Source organism: Mustela nigripes, chromosome 3 (genome assembly GCF_022355385.1).
Source record: "Mustela nigripes isolate SB6536 chromosome 3, MUSNIG.SB6536, whole genome shotgun sequence".
In the NCBI taxonomy this organism is placed as follows: domain Eukaryota; kingdom Metazoa; phylum Chordata; class Mammalia; order Carnivora; family Mustelidae; genus Mustela; species Mustela nigripes.
This window is the reverse complement of record NC_081559.1, coordinates 102,577,397-102,596,429: the sequence shown is the minus strand read 5'-3', so window position 1 is coordinate 102,596,429 and position 19,033 is coordinate 102,577,397. Positions and strand designations below refer to the sequence as shown.

Below are 19,033 nucleotides of genomic sequence, written 5' to 3'. Positions count from 1 at the left end.
TGCCTTCCACTCAGGTCATGATCCCAGCATCCTGGCATCAAGTCTGGCATTGGGCTACCTGTTCAGCGGGAAGTTTGCTTCTCCCTCTCCCTCTACCCCTACCCCCACTTGTGCACACTCTCTCGCTCTTTCTTTCTCAAATAAATAAAATCTTAAAGAAAGAAATGAAACAGACTTAAAAAAAAAAAAAAAACAGAAAAGACCATGAAACTAATAGGTTGTTTAAAAAAAATAATAAATCTCTAACAGGAACCATGCAAAAAAAGGGGGGGGACAAATAAAATCAGAAATGATGACATTACAATTGACCCTTCAGAAATACAAAGGATGATAACAGACTACTACAAACAAGTATATGCCAACAAATTGTAAAACCTAGAAGAAATGGATAAATTCCTAAAAACAATGACTTACAAAGACAGAATCACAAAGAAATAAAAGATCTGAATAGACTAACTGCAAGTATTGAAATTAAATCTGTAATTTAAAAACTCCGAAAACCCTAACGCCCAGGACCAGAGAGTTTCACAGGTGAATTCTACCAAACGTTGAAAACTCAGTACCGAGCCTTCTCAAATTATTTAAAAAATAAAAATTAAAAAAAAAAATAAATGAAGAGGAAAGAATGCTTCCAAAATCATTTTATGGAGCCAGATTTCCTAATATCAAAATAGGACAAAGACAAAACAATAAAACAAACATGCCGGTAATCCTTGATGAACATAGATACAAAAATCCTCAACAGCAGATATCTGCAAACTGAATTCAACAATATACTGAAAGGATCATAACCAGGACAAAGTGGGATTTACTACAGGGAAACAAGAATAATTCAACATCTGGGGGTGCCTGGGTGGCTCAGTGGGTTAAAGCCTCTGCCTTCAGCTCAGGTCATGGTCCCAGGGTTCTGGGATCGAGCCCCGCATCAGGCTCTCTGCACAGCAGGGAGCCTGCTTCCCCTGCTCTCTCTGCCTGCCTCTCTGCTTACTTGTGATCTCTTCTGTTGAATAAATAAATAAAATCTTAAAAAAAAAAAAAGAATAATTCAACATCTGTAAATCAATCTAAGTGATACACCACATCAAAAAAGGATGAAAATCATATGGGCATCTTTGTAGATGCAGACAAAGCACTTGACAAAATTCAACATCTACTTATGATAAAAAGTCTCAACATTAAGTGAGCATAGAAGAAACATACATAATAAAGGCTACATATGAAAAACCCATGATGAACTTCGCACTCGATGTTGAAAAGCTGAAAGCTCCTCCTCTAAGATGAAGACAAGGATAACCACTCTGATCTGTTACTCTAATCTGTTACTGAGATATTTAAAAAAAAAAAAAAAGGTAGAAACAACAATCCAAAACAAAGTGAAATCAGGAAGCCTAGCTATTCAAAAATGCTAAAGTCAATTTCTAGCCCTTATGTTTCTAGCTTCTACTTTAACCAAAGGATACATATGGGAATCAAAAGTGATACCAGGGTCCATTCAGGTTGGAAATACAAGAGACCCACAAACTTTATATTGGTAAAAGTAAACAACAACAACAAAAATCATACCATGTAGAATGGCACAGAAAAATGTAAGAAATTAAAAAGTAAAAGTATAACTTGCCTACCTGGTCAGAATTCATGCTACAATGTGGTCTGAGAACCCCAAGTGAAAAATACAAGAGATCCTGGGATGACGGTGCCCTCAACTCACTGGCAAAGGCACATAAAAGTCTTCTCTGGAAAAAAGCAATTTTCAACCAGGACTCAAACAGAGACTGGCAGGCAGAGAAGATATAAAATACATGACCTAACTATATGCTGTCTCCAAGAAATTCCAAATATAAAGATTTGGTAGGTTGAAAGTAAATGATGGAAAAGATATTCGATGTAAACATTAATCAAAAGAAAAGATGAGTGAATATATTACTATCAGATAAAATAAACTGAAATGAGAAAATAAAACTTACCAGAGACAAAGCAGACATTTTAGAATGACAAGAGTAAATCCACTACCAGGACACAAAAGTCCTAAATGTGTCTGCAACTAAAACAATCTTGAAAGAGAAAAACAAATGTTGAAATATATTTCTCAATTTCAAAACTTATTATGAAACGAATTAAAACAATGTTGTGTTCATATAAGGGGAGATACTGAAATAGAAAAGAATATAAAATTGAGAGTCCAGAAAAATAACTCTTATATTTACCACGGATTGGTTAACAAGGGTGTCAAGAGAACTCAAATGGGAATGATTTTGTCTATTCAAAAAATGGTGTTGGGACCACACTCTTACACTGCACATAAAAATAAACTCAAAATGGATTAAAGAGGAATGCTTGGGTGGCTTAGTAGGTTAAGTGTGTCTGCCTTTGACTCAGATCATGATCCCAGGGTCTGGAGCCTGCTGCTCCCTCTCACTCTGCCCCACTACTCCCTGCTCCTGCTTACTCTGTCTCAAATAAAAAGAAATAAAATCTTTTAAAAAAATGGATTAAAGATCTAAATGTGTGACCTGAAACCATAAAAATCCTAAGAGAGAGGACAGGCAGTAATTTCTCTCATATCAGCCGTAGCAACATTTTTCTAGATATGTCTTCTGGGACAAGGAAAATCAAAGTTAAAATAAACTATGAGGACTACATCAAAATAAAAAGCTTCTGCACAGCAAAGGAAACAACCAACAAAACTAAAAGGCAACCTACTGAATGGGAGGCTGTATTTGCAATGACGGATCCGATGAAGGTTTAGTATCCAAAGTATTTTTAAAAAATGATACAACTCAAGAGCCAAAATAATCCAATTAAAATATGAGCAAAAGATGTGAATAGGCATTTCTCAAAGAAGACATACAGATGGCCAACAATATATGAAAAGACTGTCAACATCACTCATTACCATTTGAATGCAAATCATGGCTAAAATTAAAAAACTCTTGCTCGCTCTCTCTCAAAAAAAGAAAAAAGGATATACACAACCCTATATTTATTGCACCATTATTTACATAGTCAAATTATGGAAGCAGTCCAAGTGTCCACTGATAAATGAATGGATAAAGAAGAGGTGATACACACACACACACACACACACACACACACACATTATTCGACCAGAAAAAGGAATGAAATCTTGTCATGTGCAACAACATGAGTGGAGCCAGAGTGTATAATACTAAGTGAAATAAGTTAGTCAGGAAAAGAGAAATACTGTATTATTTCACTCATATGCAGATTTTAGGAAATAAAACAAATGAGCAAGGGGGAAAGAAAGAGAAGGAGAGAGAGACCAATCAAGAAGCAGACTCTTAACTACAGAGAACAAACTAATGGTTACCAGAAGGGAGGCAGGTGGGAGGTGAAACAGGTGATGGAGATTAAGAGTACACTTACTGTGATGAGCATCGGACAATGTACAGAACTGGTGAATCACGATGTTGTACCCCTGACACAAATATAACACTGTACATTAACTAGACTGAAATTAAAATTAAAAACTTAATTTTAAAAATGGTGTTGGGACAACTGGATATCTACAAGCTAAAGAATGAAACTGGATCCCCACCACTCACCATATAAAAAGTGAACTCCAAATGGACTACCGGCATAAAATTAATAGTTACCACCATAAAACCCTTTGAAGAAAACAGGAGTAAATCTTTGTGACCATGGCCAAGGAAATGGTATTTCAGATAGGACACCAAAAGCATATGACAAAAGAAAAAAATAAACTGTAATTCATTAAAGATAAAAAAAGTTTTTGTGTTTCAAAAAAGGATACCGTTAAGAAAATGAAAAGACAACCTATGGCATGCAAGAAAATATTTGTTAATTACTTATCTGATGAGTGACATGAATCCAGAAGATATGAAGAATTCTTAAAACTCATTATAAAAAGGCAAATAATTATAAAATGAGCATGGAATTTGAATAGACATTTCTACAAAGAAGATATACAAAAGGCCAGTAATCTCATGAAAAGATTAAAAGTTAAAAGACAAGAAATCATTAAGAAAGCAAATACCAATCATACCTATCAAAGAAACCTGGCAGAAATTCTTACATCAAATAAAACAGATTTTTAAAAACACTGCTAAGCATCAAGAAAATCGTTACACTACATAATGATAAAAGGTGCAATTTGCCAAAACAATATACCAATTCTTAACTTTTACGCACCAGTGTAATTCCAAAAATACAGTGTAAGCCACAATTTTTAAAAATTACCTCATACCTACTAAGATGGCTACGATTTTTTAAAAAGTGGAAAATAGGGTGCCTGGGTGGCTCAGTTGGTTAAAGCCTCTGCTTTCGGCTCAGGTCATGATCCCAGGGTCCTGGGATTGAGCCCTATATCGGGTTCTCTGCTCAGCAGGGAGCCTGCTTCCCCTCTCTCTCTCTCTGCCTGCCTCTCTGACTACTTGTGATCTCTGTCTGTCAAATAGATAAATAAAATCTTTAAAAAAAAAAAAAAAAGAAGTGGAAAATAACAAGTGTTGGGAAATATATGGAGAAATTGGAGCTCTTAAACAATGCTGGTTGGAAGGTGAAATGGTGCAGCCATTATGGAAAATATTTTTGTAGTTCCTTAAAAGCTAAAAGCACGATCCAGCATTTACACTCCTGGGTATATACCCCATGGAATTGAAAACAGGGACTTATTTAGATACTTGTATGTTACTATTCATTGCAACATTATTCACAACAGGTGGTAAAAACAACCCAAGTGTCCATCAACAGTTGAACAGACAGACAAAATGTGGTATATCTATACAACGGAACATTTTTTCAAGAACAAGAAGGAATAAAGTTCTGATACATACTACATGGAATCTCAAAACATTATGCTAAATGAAACAAGCCATATATAAAAGAACAAATATTGTATGATTTCACTTAGATATCCAGAATACACAAATCCACAGATTTGGTGTCAGGGGAAAATGGGACATTTACTATTTAATGGTTACACAGTTTCCGTTTGGAGTGATGGAAAACGTTTTAGAAACAGTGGTAATGGCTGCAAAACAGTGTGATGTAATCAATGCAAATGAACTGTACCCTCAGAAATGGTTAAAGCGGTAAATTTTATGTTATATAGATTACAATATTCAAAATTTAATATTGCAATATACCAAAAACCACTGAATTGTACAATGACAAGGATGAACTGTACACTTTAAAAATGAAGTATATCTCAGTAAAGCTGTTTAAGCATACACAGAACAAAGTTGACAGATCCTACAAAGAGGAACTGACAAATAGTTCCTACGCAAGAGATTTTAGCAAAAGTCAACAAAACTGGGGCACCTGGGTAGCTCAGTTGGTTAAGTTGCTGCCTTCGGTTCAGGTCATCACCCCAGGGTCCTGGGATTTAGCCCCCCATCGGGAATCCCTGCTCAGCAGGAAGCCTGCTTCTCCCTCTCTCTCTGCCTACCTCTCTACTTCTGCTCTCACTCTCTCTCTTTCTGTGTCAAATAAATAAATAAAATCTTAAAAAAAAAAAAGTCAACAAAACTACTGGCAAACCGCAGAGTGAGATTAAAAACTGGAAACACAAGTGGTCAATAATTAAATGGGAAACACCACCACCAACTTTCAGTATTTCATTTCTAGGTATGATGCATGCCTAGGTATTTGTAAATATCTTTTAGCAGTTTATGGAAATTCTTTCCTATTTCTAGTGTACTACGTTTTTGTTTTTTAATATGCTGGGTAATTGATCATATGGATTTTTTCCTTTATACTTTATATTCTCAAAATTAACCTAACTTGGTATAAACACTTAAGAGTATTTTTGTACATACATATATAGTTTTAATTTGTTAATAATTGGTGTGGAAACTTTGCAAACTTTGCTCAGATTGGTCTAAAATACTCCTTTATGATCTGACTAGCTGTTAATATGGAAGTTATGCTGCTTTGCAAAATGAATTGTAAACTGCTACTTTTTATTCACTGGAAGATGAGATTGGTGTTATTTTTTTAAATGCTGAAAAAATTAATTAGTGGAAGGTAAAACTGCAATACTACAACACAAGCATCAAAATGGCTAAAATGTAAAAATAACAAGTGTGATGTAATGAGCACTGGGTGTTCTATAAGACTGATGAATCACTGAACTCTACCTTTGAGAAACCTATAATACACTACATGTTAATTAATTGAATTCAAATGTAAAAAAATCATAAAAAATAAAAATATGAAATGTTGGTGAGGATTTAGAACACATGTAACTCTCGTAAACTGCTGGTGGAAGTGTACATGCAAAACCGTTTCGCAATATCTGACCCAGCCTTTCTACTCTTAGATATCTGCCCAACAGAAGTATGTAGGTATATATATATATGAATATATATGAATATACATATATGTGTAAGAAATGCATAGAGCTGCAGCATTCATAGTAGCCCCACAGAGCAAACAAATCAAGGGTCCACAAACAATTCATTGGATAAATTCTGGTATACTCGTGCAATGATATCTCACTATTGTTTTATGGCAAACACACCAAAATATTTTTTAAATAGTATTAATATCTCATGCTTCTGTGGGTTGACGGGCCCAGCTTTGGTTCTTACTTGTGGTTCCAGTTAGATGGCAGCTAATAAATTCATCTGAAGTTTGAAAGTACCATCATGTACAAGATGGCTCACTCACATGGTTGAGAACTGTAACCGACTGCTGGCTAAAATATCACCTGGGGCTGTTAACGAGAAAGCCTATATATATGGCCTCTCCATATGGTACAGACTTCGCACAGCAAGACAGCTGGATTCTGAGACTGCTGCAAGAGTGTAAGTTCTAAGAGACCCAGCTAGAATGTGGAAGGCTTCATGTCACAGAGTCTTCTTTACTGCCATGGACAAAACGAATCACAAAGACCAAACAAAATTCAGGAGTGAGGAATTCTGCAAGTGTGAATACTAAGAGGTATAGTTCATTGAGGGGCCATTTTTGGAAACTGGCTACCAGAAATGGAGTATTATACAGAAGGGGGGGTAATATTTAGGCAGAACTATATATGAAACTGTGGACACCAACACACAAAAACAGCAATTTCAAATGATTTATTCTAATAACAGTAAAAAACAGACAAAATTAATCTATGTCAGTCTGGTGACTGCTCTGGGCTAGTAGTGAAAAGTAACAAGAAGGAAGTACAAAGGATGCTTCTAACATATTGGTAATATTCTATATCTTGATTCAATGGTGGTTTCACAGAAGATTTAACTTCATAATTCTTGTCAATCTTACATTTAGGATTTCTTTTAAGTAGACTCCACGCTCAATATGGGGCTTGAACTCATGACCCCAAGATCAAGAGTTGCATGCACTACTGATTGAGCCAGGTAGGCGCCCCTAAGATTTGATTTTTATTTTATGTATGTTATACTTCAAATAAAAAGTTCATTCTGCTCTTTGTGATTACCAAAACCCTCAATGAAACATGATTCATAATCATTTAGACTGGGAAAATTTTGTTTTACCAAGGAAAATTAGCAAGCAAGTGGCCCAGTGGGGACTCTAATATATTTTCTTTTTTCTTTTAGAGTTTTATTTATCTGTCAGAGAGAGAAAGAGAGCGCGCGCACCAGCAGAGAGAACAGCAGGCAGAGGGAGAAGGCGGCTCCCTGCTGAGCAAGGAGCCTGATGTGGAACTCGATCCGGGGACCATGGGATCACGACCTGAGCTGAAGGAAGATGTTTAACTGACTGAGCTACCCAGGTATCCCATCTAATGTATTTCTTGCTGATGCACACAAAAGTTACAAATAGTAGAAACCCCCTATTTCAAAATTAGTCCCCAAAACATCCTACTTTCCTTCTTTGCCTTCCTTTAAAGGTGAACTAAAATAGATTTTTTCACAGGGAGATGAGAGCACTGGTCTGTCTTAATGTAGTCATTCTCATTTACCCAGTTATTAATACGCAAATGCACAATGCAATCTATCAAATGAAGAAGAAATGTTTGTGTATAGGAGTGTGGTAAGGGGCAAAACAAAATCTCTTGACTCCTAACTTTCAAAAGTAAGAACACCCAATTGGTAGAAAACTGCAACTAAAAGAAGATTCTTTCAACAAATAAATGTATTAATCAAAAAATCTTCATTTAACACTAATTTTGGAGCACAGTTTCTCAACCAACTTTGGCACTTAGGACATTTCATGTCAGATAATTCTGGGAGCAGAAGGCTATCCCGTGTATTACAGAATGTTTAGCTGCATCCCTGGTTTCTACCCACCAGATGCCAGGGGCTCCTACCAACTGTGACAACCAAAATGTTTTGACATTGCCAAATGTCCCTTGGGGCAGGGAGAGCAGGTACAAAATCAGTCCCATTTGAGAATTATCACTACAGACGTACACGGGCTCAAAACTCTTGCTAAAGACAACACCTGTAAAACTATACATTAGTTTCACATTTTTTAGAAAAATACTGAACAGAAAACCTACTCTATGAGTGAGAACATCAAATATAATATAGCTGTGAACATGGATTTTCATTATGTCCCATTTAGTACATGTAATGAATAAACAGGAAAATGTGCTCTATAAGTAATGGCTAATTGCAGAATATTAATAAGGCCAAGGCAGTCTTCAATCCCTCCCAACTGTGTTTTTTTGTAAGGACAGAAACTACAAACTGGATTCCAAATTATCTTGTGTACTCTTGTATAATATAGATTTCTGAGCCCCAAAACAGACCTATGAAATTGAGATTTGGAGATAGCAATGTGAACTTCTATCCTTAAGAGCCCACGATTAAATTCCTATACATACAAAATTATAAGAAAAACAGCACCAGGGAATACTTATCTCCAATCTTTCGTGACCACAACTTTTAACATATCTGTAATCTATGTCACTGATCAGAAGAAGATACAGAGAAGGAACACACCAGTCAACCAACAGCAGATGGTGAGGAAGATAAAAGCATCAGTTTGAAGAGTCAGAGGACCAGGATTTTGGTCTTCGTCTGTGAAAGCTCTAAGGAAAAACAGCATGATTCTGAATGATTACTATTATCTGACAGATACAAAGGTAAAACTAAGACGAGAGCCATACTCAGTAAAATTATCCAACAAAATACTAATTTGGATATACAAAAGAAACCTGTTTCTAGAGAAACATATTCTAAATATTATTCAAACAATAAAAAATAAAAGCATAGTCATGTGATATCTAGGTTAAGCAAGAGAACATACTGACAAGCAGGAAAATTTCTACAGATGAGAAGCTGAGAGTCAGTCAAGTGTCACTTTATAGAAACAAGTATCAAAGTAGGAAAGATCCTACACAACTACCAAAGAAAAACTTGTTCTAGTATAACGTAGCTAAGAAAAGATTTATATTCAATTTCTGGTACAGACCAACATGAAATAAGCACAGTAGAAGCTACTTTTTTCACTGATTACAACTAAAGACTTGAGATAAAAATATATAAAGCAATCCAAAAAAGTAAATTACAGCAGGCAGAGTGGAGAGGCAAAACTGCAATCTGAGATATGGTGCACTTCCCAGGTGTTCTTTTGTTCCCCTTTCTTTAATTTTCTTTACTTCAACCTTTGACTCAAAGATGGGTCGAATTAGGGAACTACACAGTAGGCACGGCAGCAAAAGAAGAGAAAGGAAAAGGAGGAGCCCTGTGAACTGAAGAGTGTGTTGCGGGGGGGACACATTTTCCTCTCTACCAGCTTTGCCCCAGGGACAACCCCAGTTATATAATGGCACGGCCATGGTGATGATACTGTAGGAACTAAAACACCCAAGAGAACACCCATCTCTGTACAGAGGAACAGGAAAAAAGGGTTTTTTAAAGAGTAGGGAGCAATGTCTGCTTGTTTATTTTTTATACTTCACTTTTCTCTCAGCTCTACACCCTAAGGCAATCCTACAGCACTGCCCAACAAAGAAAGAATGCACTACACAGAAAAGAATCTCAACCCTCTGAGCACAGTAATTATGAAAAGTGGCCACCGAATCCAGAAAATGTGGAGAAAAGCCTGCAAAATATAGGAGACTATAAATCAACATAAGTCCTGGGCTCCTGCCAAAGCTGTGCGTGTGCTGAATACACCTAAAGAACCACGGCAGTGACTGAAAACTGAGCTCCAGCATCAGCCTCAAACTAGCCCTTCAATGCTGCATGCCAAGTCAGATCCAAAGATCACAGGCTTTGGAACTAAATTCAGGTTGGAACCAATGCCCCCCAGAATGAGAAGTATTTGAATACTGGGTTAATCACAAATAACAAATATCAACAAAATTACTATTATAGAATGGATTTTTAAAAGACACAGGGTCTCACAAGATTCCAAAATGTCCAGGATACAATAAAAAAATTACTAGGTACACAAGAATCAGAAAAACCTAAACAATTTTCAAGATAAAAGATACCTTGAGATGTTTCAATTATCAGGCAAAGACTTTTACATAGTATAACCACCATCATGAATAAGGAAAGTATATACTCTTAAAATGAAATAATATACAGAAATTCAAGAAAAAATATATACATACACACCAACATATATACCTGGAAAGTCAATTTAAAGGTCATGAGCAATGTATCTAATCTGAAAGAAAGCCAAAGTTTTTATAAAAATTGAACAGAGACTCAGGACAAAATTTAAAATTCACATTACTGGAGTTCCTGAAGAAGACAAGAAAAATATTTGAAAAAGTAACAAATGAAGAGTATCCTAATTTGTTCCAAGGAATGGATTTAATGATAAGAAAATCTCAGTTAAATAAAACCAAGGCCAGATCCATCAAAATCAACCTGCTGAAAGATAAGCTCAATTTTTTAAAAAAACTTAAAGACCAGGAATATTTTTAAAATATACAATTCACACAGGGAAACAGTTAAGATGAATGACTGCAGAGTTTGGATCAAAACTATGAAGTGGAGCACCTGGGCGGCTCAGATGGTTAAGTGTCTGCCTTCGGCTCAGGTCATGATCCTGGGGTCCTAGGATCAAGGCGCCCATCAGTCTCCCTGCTCAGAGGAAAGCCTGTTTCTCCCTCTTCCTCTGTCACTCCCCTTGCTTGTGCTCTCTCTGTCAAGTAAATAAAATCTTAAAACAAAAACAAACAAAACCTATGGAAGTCACAAAACAGTAAATAAAATCTTAAAACAAAAACAAACAAAACCTATGGAAGACTTTAAATATTTAAAGTCTACATATTTAAAGTACAGAGAAAAAAGAGCTATCAACCTAGAAATCTATATCCATTGAAAATATTCTTCAATTATAAGACAACTCAAAACACTGCCATACAAAGGAAAATTAAAAGAACTTAAGAAATTCTTCACTTAATTGAAATGAAACCACAGGGAAATTGGAAACTTCAAGCCAAAGGAACGAAGTATCTGGGTAAATATAAAAAACTATTTTCTCCTACTAAATTATAAGGGCACCTGGGTGGCTCAGTCGGTTAAGCGTGTGCCTTCAGCTCAGGTCATGATCTCAAGTCCTGGGATGAGCCCTGCATTTGGCTCCCGGCAAAGCAGGAGGTTGGTTTCTTCCTCCCCATCTGCCACTTCTCCTGCTTGTGCTCTTCCTCTTTCTCTCTCAAATTAAAAGTAAAATAAGATAAATTATATAAAATATGCATTACTATTGAAAGTAAAACTTATGCATGTTTGGGGAGATTTTATTCCATGTAAAATCAAACCATATGACAAACATACCCCAAAAGGGAGAGGGAATAGGGAACTGTACGGATGGAACTGTATAGTTTTATTTGAAGTGGTAAAACATAAAATCCTAACCGACTGAGCCTCCCACACATCCCATTTATTTTTTATTTTTTAAAAATATTTTATTTATTTATTTGTCTCAGACAGAGAAAGAGAGAAAGAAAGAGAGAGATGGAGCACGCAAGCAGGGGGAGAAGTAGGCTCCCAGCTGAGGAAGAAGCCCGATTCGGGACTTGATCCCAAGACCCTGGAATCATGACCTGAGCCGAAAGCAGAAGCTTAACTGACTGAGCAACCCAGGTGTCTCGTAAAACAGGAAATATAAGTACACTGTAAAAAGTAGGTATATATATTATAATCGATATAGCAACCTCAAAAAAACAATAAAGAAAAAAGATACACCAAAACTGAATACTAAAAATACTCAAATAATCCAAATGATGGCAAGAAAGGACGAAGAAACAAAAAACAGAAGGGATAAACAAAAGAACTTAAAAATGGAAGGACTAAATTGAATGAATTCAATAATTTCATTACATTTAAATTAAAAGACATTAACTGTCAGGCTGTATTTTTAAAGATGACCCAATTATACACTGCCTACTAAATTTCCACTTTAATATAAAAATGTACATATTAATATTGTACATATATGTATGTATATGTATGTATGTAATAATATGTACACAGTAATACATATTAATATAATAATAATACAATGAAGAGACACAATATGCAAACACTACTCAAATGGAAGATGAAGAGTACTGACAAGAAAGAAAGAAAGAACAAACGAATGAACAGAAGAAGAAAGAAAATGACCAGGGATAAAGACAGACATTACATAATGATAAACGAGTTAACTCACCAAGAAGAAGTAACAACCATAAATAGATAATACAACAGAGGTAATACAAATACAAGAGGTGAAACTAACATAATTGATACACAAATGTTCAATTACACAATTATAGTTGAAGACTTAACATTCCTCCTCAAAAAACTGACAGAGCAAAGCAAAGAGAGAAATCAGCAAGGTTATAAAAACACTGAGTCAATAACCTAACTGACATTTACAGACCTCTCCATGCAAAAAAAGCAGAATGTACATTTTTTTCCAAGGGCTATACCATTCACTAAAATATGCCATAAATCTTATCAAATTTAAAATAATCCTTATTAAAGCAAACCTTATCAAATTTAAAAGAACAGAAATTATACAAAGCACACTCACTAAACATAATGAAATTAAAATCAAAATTAGTAAAAGGGGACTGAAAAATCCTCAAATATCTGTAATCCAACATAAATGTAAATAAACCATGAAAGAATGAAAGACACAGAAACAATAGTAAATCCTAAAGGAACATCAATATGATTAAGATACAGAATGTGATCAGAGATATAAGAGCTTTCCTTAAAAGAAGGTAGCAGTTCTGTTAGAAGTGAAGCACAGTAAGCCTTGAGAAGCTAATTTCTCAACTACATGATAAACTCTGAGTAAGCAATTTAAGTAGAAGAATGAGGGCTGAGGCAAGGTTGTAGTATCTATTTTTCAACCTTTATTAAACTACAGTTGACAAATAAAATTGTATATATTTAAGAAGTACAACAAGACACTTTGATATACGTACACATTATGGAATAACTAGACTACAAAATTACTACTTACCAAGTAAGTAAGATGACGTTATAGTCTGCCAAAACACACATAAAATAGAATTGGGAAGGGGAGGTAAACTGAAAAAATAAACACCTGATTTGAATGCAAATACAAGGAGGTAGTTTCAAATTTCATTGTAAACAATCATCCATTTTTGTTCTACTTATTAAGGAGAAAAAATAAGCAACTTACTGCTTGAAATGTTAAGGCAAATTAAGTAAACTTCCAAAGCAGAGAGCATCAGAACCAGCCCTGTTCACTGGTGAATTATACCAAACATGTTAGAAAAAAGTGTATCAATTCTCTCCGATTCCTTTCAGAGGGTAGAAGCAGTAAGATTACTTCTAAACTCACTCTATGAAGCCAGCATTACATCTCCATCAGAGCTCTACATGACCAGGCACATTGTCAGTGAGCAGTAATTCTGAAAGAAATCTTTTTCTCTGAGCAGGTCTCAATAATGGGTTTAAAATATTCACTAAACCATGTTGTAAACAAATGTGCTATATCCAGGCTTTGTTTTCCTATTTATGGATCACAGGGAGAATTGATTTAGCATAATTCTTAAGGACCAGAGGATTTTTTAAAAAGATTTTATTTATTTATTTGACAGAGACACAGGGAGAGAGAGACTACAAGCAGGGGGAGTGGGAGACAGAGAAGCAGGCTTCCCTCTGAGCAGGGAGCCCAATATGTGGCTCAATCCCAGGACCCCAGGATTATGACCTGAGCCAAAGGCAGATGCTTAACGACTAAGCCACCCAAGGACCTGAGGATTTTCTGAATAATCAATGAGCACAGGCTTCAAATTAAAGTCATGAGCTGCATTAGTCCCTAGCAAGAGAGTCAGCCTGTCCACTGAAGCTTTGAAGCCAAGAACTGACTTCTCCCTAGCTGTCAAAGTCCTAGATGGGATCTTCTTGCAAAAGAAGGCTGTTTTGTCTACTTTGAAAATCTGTTGTTTAGTGTAGCTACACTTTCAAGTAGCTAGATCTTCTGGAATAACTGGCTGCTTTACCTTGTAGCAAATGGCCTTTACATTACATTAGCAAAATGGCCTCCTTCCTTAAGTCTCAAGAAACTACCTTGCTAGCTTCAAACTCTTCTTCTACAGCTTCCTCACCTCTCTTAGCCTTCAGAGAATTGAAGAGAGTTAGGGTTTTGCTCTAGATTAGGCTTCGGTTTAAGGGAATATTGTGCCCAGTTTGATCTTCTATTCAGACCATTCAAACTTTCTCTTTATCAGCAATAAGGATATTTTATTCTCTTATCATTTGTGTGTTCACTGGAGTAGCATTTTTAATCTTCTTAAAGAATTTTCCTGGGGCACCTGGGCGGCTGAGTGGGTAAAAGCCCCTGCCTTCGGCTCGGGTCATGGTCCCAGAGTCCTGGGATTGAGCCCCGCATCGAGCCCCGCATCGGGCTCTCTGCTCAGCAGGGAGCCTGCATCCTCCTCTCTCTATCTCTGCCTGCGTCTCTGCCGACCTGTGATTTCTCTCTGTCAAATAAATAAATAAAATCTTTAAAATAAAATAAAATAAAATAAAACTCCAGTATTGTTTGGGGTAGCAATAGTATCTAAAATACTCAGCACTGGGGTGGCAGGCTGGCTCAGTCAGTAGAGGATGTGACTCTTGATCTCAAGGTCGTTGTGAGTTCAAGCCCCACGTTGGCGTCAAGCCTACTTTAAAAAATTTTTAAAATAAAATAAAGTACCCAGCCCTTGCAGCCCCAATGAGGGCATGTGACTAAATTTTGGCCATTAAGACATAACTAGAAGCTACAGGGTAGAATTTATAAGCAATGCTCCTTAAGACTCGGGAACAAAACTGGCATGTGCCCTTTCTGCTTCTCCATTTTCCCCTACTTATAAGCAGAAAGAGTTAGAGGTTCCTTGGAAAATGAAGAGAGACAGAACTTTCTTGACATAAGAAAAGTCATTTTAGGCTCCCAGCCATCTTGTGAAAGGATTGAAGAGCAAAGAGCCACTATCAGGACAGGATATAACCTATGCATATCAGGGATAATAAATCAATGGTAAGACTCCCAGTGCCAACTCAAAAGTTAAGACTGACCTGATATATACATCCTTGAGTTATCTATGTAGGATCTAACCTCTCTGAGCACTCAGATACGGACCAAATGGAACCAAAGAATTGATGACTGCTGGCCCTCATGACTTTGACCTGGACTCAGTCACCCTCAGATGACTTCTTCCCCCCTTCCACACTATACTCCCCATTGTGCAAGCCCCTACATGAATATGTGCACACTCTTAGTTTAAAACTTCCTTCCTCAATTTTGTTGTTCAGGAAAAACTGTTTTGGGAAAGATCCCCAGTGTTCTCTACTTACTGCAAGTAAAACCCTTTCTTTTCCTGTTCTTTGGCTTAGTTGTGCCTTTTGGTTCAATAACCACCAACAGGCAAACCCAGTTTTGGTTAACACTGCCACCTACCAAAAAGCTGACAAGCATGGCAGAGCTCTAAAAACTTTCCTGAAGCAAAGGACAAAGAGGGAGCCTTACTCCTTGCTAACTATGAAGTTGCTATCCCTTTCCTGGACTGTCAATCTCCAGAATTCTTTTATGTGAAAGAAAAATGAACTTTAAGCTTGTTTAAGTTATGGTTATTTCCAGTTTCTTTTATTAGAAATGTAATTCTGACAAATATAAGATACATAAATACTAGATAGAGAGGGATAGATAAATAGATACACAGATTTAAATAAAAATTATGACAAAAGAATTTGGGGGTGTGTGAAGATGTAAAATGGACTAAATATTAAATCCTCATCTTGCATAACAGGAAGTCAATATAATGTCCAAAAGAGACTGGGGAAAGAGTGGTAAAAAATAATAATTATGTCCAAAATAAAAAAAAAACATAAACCAGCACAGAAAAAATGGAGTAAATGCCTAAAATATAACTCCAAAGGTATTTGGAAACTAGCACTAAAAGAGCAAGAGTTGATTCCAATCCCATCAAGCAGGAGTGCACAGCCAGCATCCTGGCCATGGCCAATCTGGAGCGGAGGATTATGCTATCAAGCTGGACAGTGTATAGTGTGCCCTGGTGGGTGAGATCATCGGGCACTTGGAGCAGCAGGGGTTCCATCTCATGGCCATGAAGCTCCTACAGGCCTCTGAGGAACTTCTGAAGCAGCACTCCATTGACCTGAAGGACCACCCATTCTTCCCAGGGCTGCTGAAGCCCATGAGCTGCAGGCCAGTTGTGGTTATGGTCTGGGTGGGACTGACTGTGGAGAAAACAAAGCAAGTGATGCCTGGGGAGACCAACTCAGCAGATTCTAAGCCAGGCACCAACCGGGACTTTTGGATTCAAGTTGGCAAGAGCAACATTCATAGGAGCAATTCAATAGAAAGTACAGAGAAAGAAATCAGCCTGTGGTTTAAACCTGAAGAACTGGTTGACTACAAGTCTTGTGCTTTTGACTGTATCTATGAATAAAATGTGACCAAAGCAGCAGTCCCCTTTTTCACTATTTGATGTGTCCCTAGACATAGCTCTTCAGTCCAGTGACTTGAAAGTAACAGAATCAATCTTTATTTTCTAAAACATACATACCAATATAGCCTTTGGCAACTGGGAAAATAAATAAATAAATAAGAAGGTGGGAGCATGTCATTAAGCTTTCATTATATGCTTTGTCCTGTTTGGTTTTGAAAAACTACTTAAAATTGTATGTTACTACGTAGATAAAAATTAATAACCGCAATATTAACTACTGAATAATTTAATCAGCTACTACAAATTGTAGCACTAACATGAAGAAACGACCTTTTCCAAAGAGAAGCTTGGCCTTTGCTCTTCAATAATGGGAGGTGATCTCTAGACCCTTGGAAACAGTCTGTGTGTATTGTCACATATGGTGGCCAGGAGAAGGTAACATCTTCTATGACTCCTTGAAGAGGACTTGAAGTCCTTGGTTTTGACTCCTCCTAGACTCTGAGCAATCCATCTCTTTCCTTGAATGATCTTAATCTGTATCCTTTCCCAGCATAATCTGTATTCCTATAATCATGAGTGTAACAGCTCTTGATGAGTTCTGTGAATCCTAACAAATTGCTGAAACTCAGGGTGGTTATAGAAATCTCCCAAATGGGGACACCTGGGTGGCTCAGTCAGGTAAGTGGTTGCCTTCAGCTCAGGCCATGATCCCAGGGACCTGGGATCGAGTCCCACATCAGGCTCCTTGCTCAGCAGAGAGCCTGCTTCTCTCTCTGACTCTGCCTGCCATTCTGTCTGCTTGCACACACACACAACCTCTCTCTCTCTGATGAGTAAATAAAATCTTTAGAAAGAAAGAAAAGAATAAAGAAAGAAACAAACAAACAAAAAAATCTCCCAATTGTGCAACTGATGTCAGAAGTCAGGGCAACTGGGTGGATGCTGTGTTTGGCTGACTCTGGGTTACTAAAGAGGAAGGAGAGAAAAGAAGACAAAGGGCAGGAAGGGATATTACATTTCTAAAATGACTTAATAGAATCCTTATTGACTGTTTCATATATATTCATTTAATCCTGATAACCTTAATAGATGATATTATTTCCACCTATATAAAAGGAAATTATATATATATGAAGCTCAAGTAAGTGGGACAATGCCACATAGCAAGCATATGATAGGTCCAGGATACAAATCTAGCCTGTAATATGTGATGTGAATTCCAAGGCCCATGCACTTCTCATTATACTATGCTACTACCTCCCTATACCACAACTTCGTTTATCAATTATTCATGGTGCTTAATCTTAATTTTGACATCACTATATGTTTAAATAATCTGTGTGGAGTAATCTAATAGCTACAATCCATGACCAGATCTATGTAGTTCTTTGTAAAACTAGCACAGTTCCATTCAAGTTATTCTTTTTCTTTAAAACATTTTATTATTTGAGCAAGAGAGAGGGAGCATGAGCAGGGGGAGAAGCAGACACAGGGAAGGAGAGGAAGAGAGAAAAAAATCTCAAGCAGACTCCACAAGGAGTGCAGAACCTGACACAGGGCTCAATCTCGAGACCCTGAAATCTGAGCCAAAATTAAGAGTTGGATGCTCAACCAACAGGACAACCCAAGTGCCCCTCAAGTTATTCTTGATGAGGAAAAATGAAAGTCACTTCACAGTAAGTCAAAGTTAAATAATATCAAAAAAATGTGCAGTGAATTCATCACTGTAAATTAACCTACTACTAAACTCAAGTGCCTATTCACTTCCAGATTTAACACGGGGAAAAAAATTAAATGCAAAAGAAACAGAGAAAAGCACTATCAGCACTCAAGTTTACTATTAACAAACCAAAGGAAGCATGAAAAAGAAGTGTCTGCACATTCAGAAAAATGTTTGTCATAACAGTATTACTGATTCATCACATATTACAGCTGTTGCTTTTCTTTGTGGAAACCAAACAAGTTACGTTAAAAATTATGTGTAGAATTCAGAAGGTGAATGAAAAAAGTAAAAAAACAGTTACTAGGAAAATATTTAAGAGGAAGACATATTACTATACTGAATTCACAAGGAGGAGGAGAAAAGAGTTTCAGGATAAGTGAAGATTTCTGAAAGTGAGCAATCTGCTATACTGTACATGCAATGCATGAATATATGGGTTGTTTTATTTTGGAAGCATAATTATTTTAAGTCTTATTTTA

General features: G+C 36.6%; 1 protein-coding gene and 1 pseudogene across 3 annotated transcripts in view; one reads left to right on the top strand and one right to left on the bottom strand.

The window, feature by feature from the left end:
• The window catches only part of PTPN4 (protein tyrosine phosphatase non-receptor type 4), a 216,864-nt gene that overhangs the window by 149,132 nt on the left and 48,699 nt on the right, over positions 1-19,033 (bottom strand). The window lies entirely within an intron of this gene.
• Positions 16,377-16,831, top strand: LOC132013961 (nucleoside diphosphate kinase B-like; annotated as a pseudogene).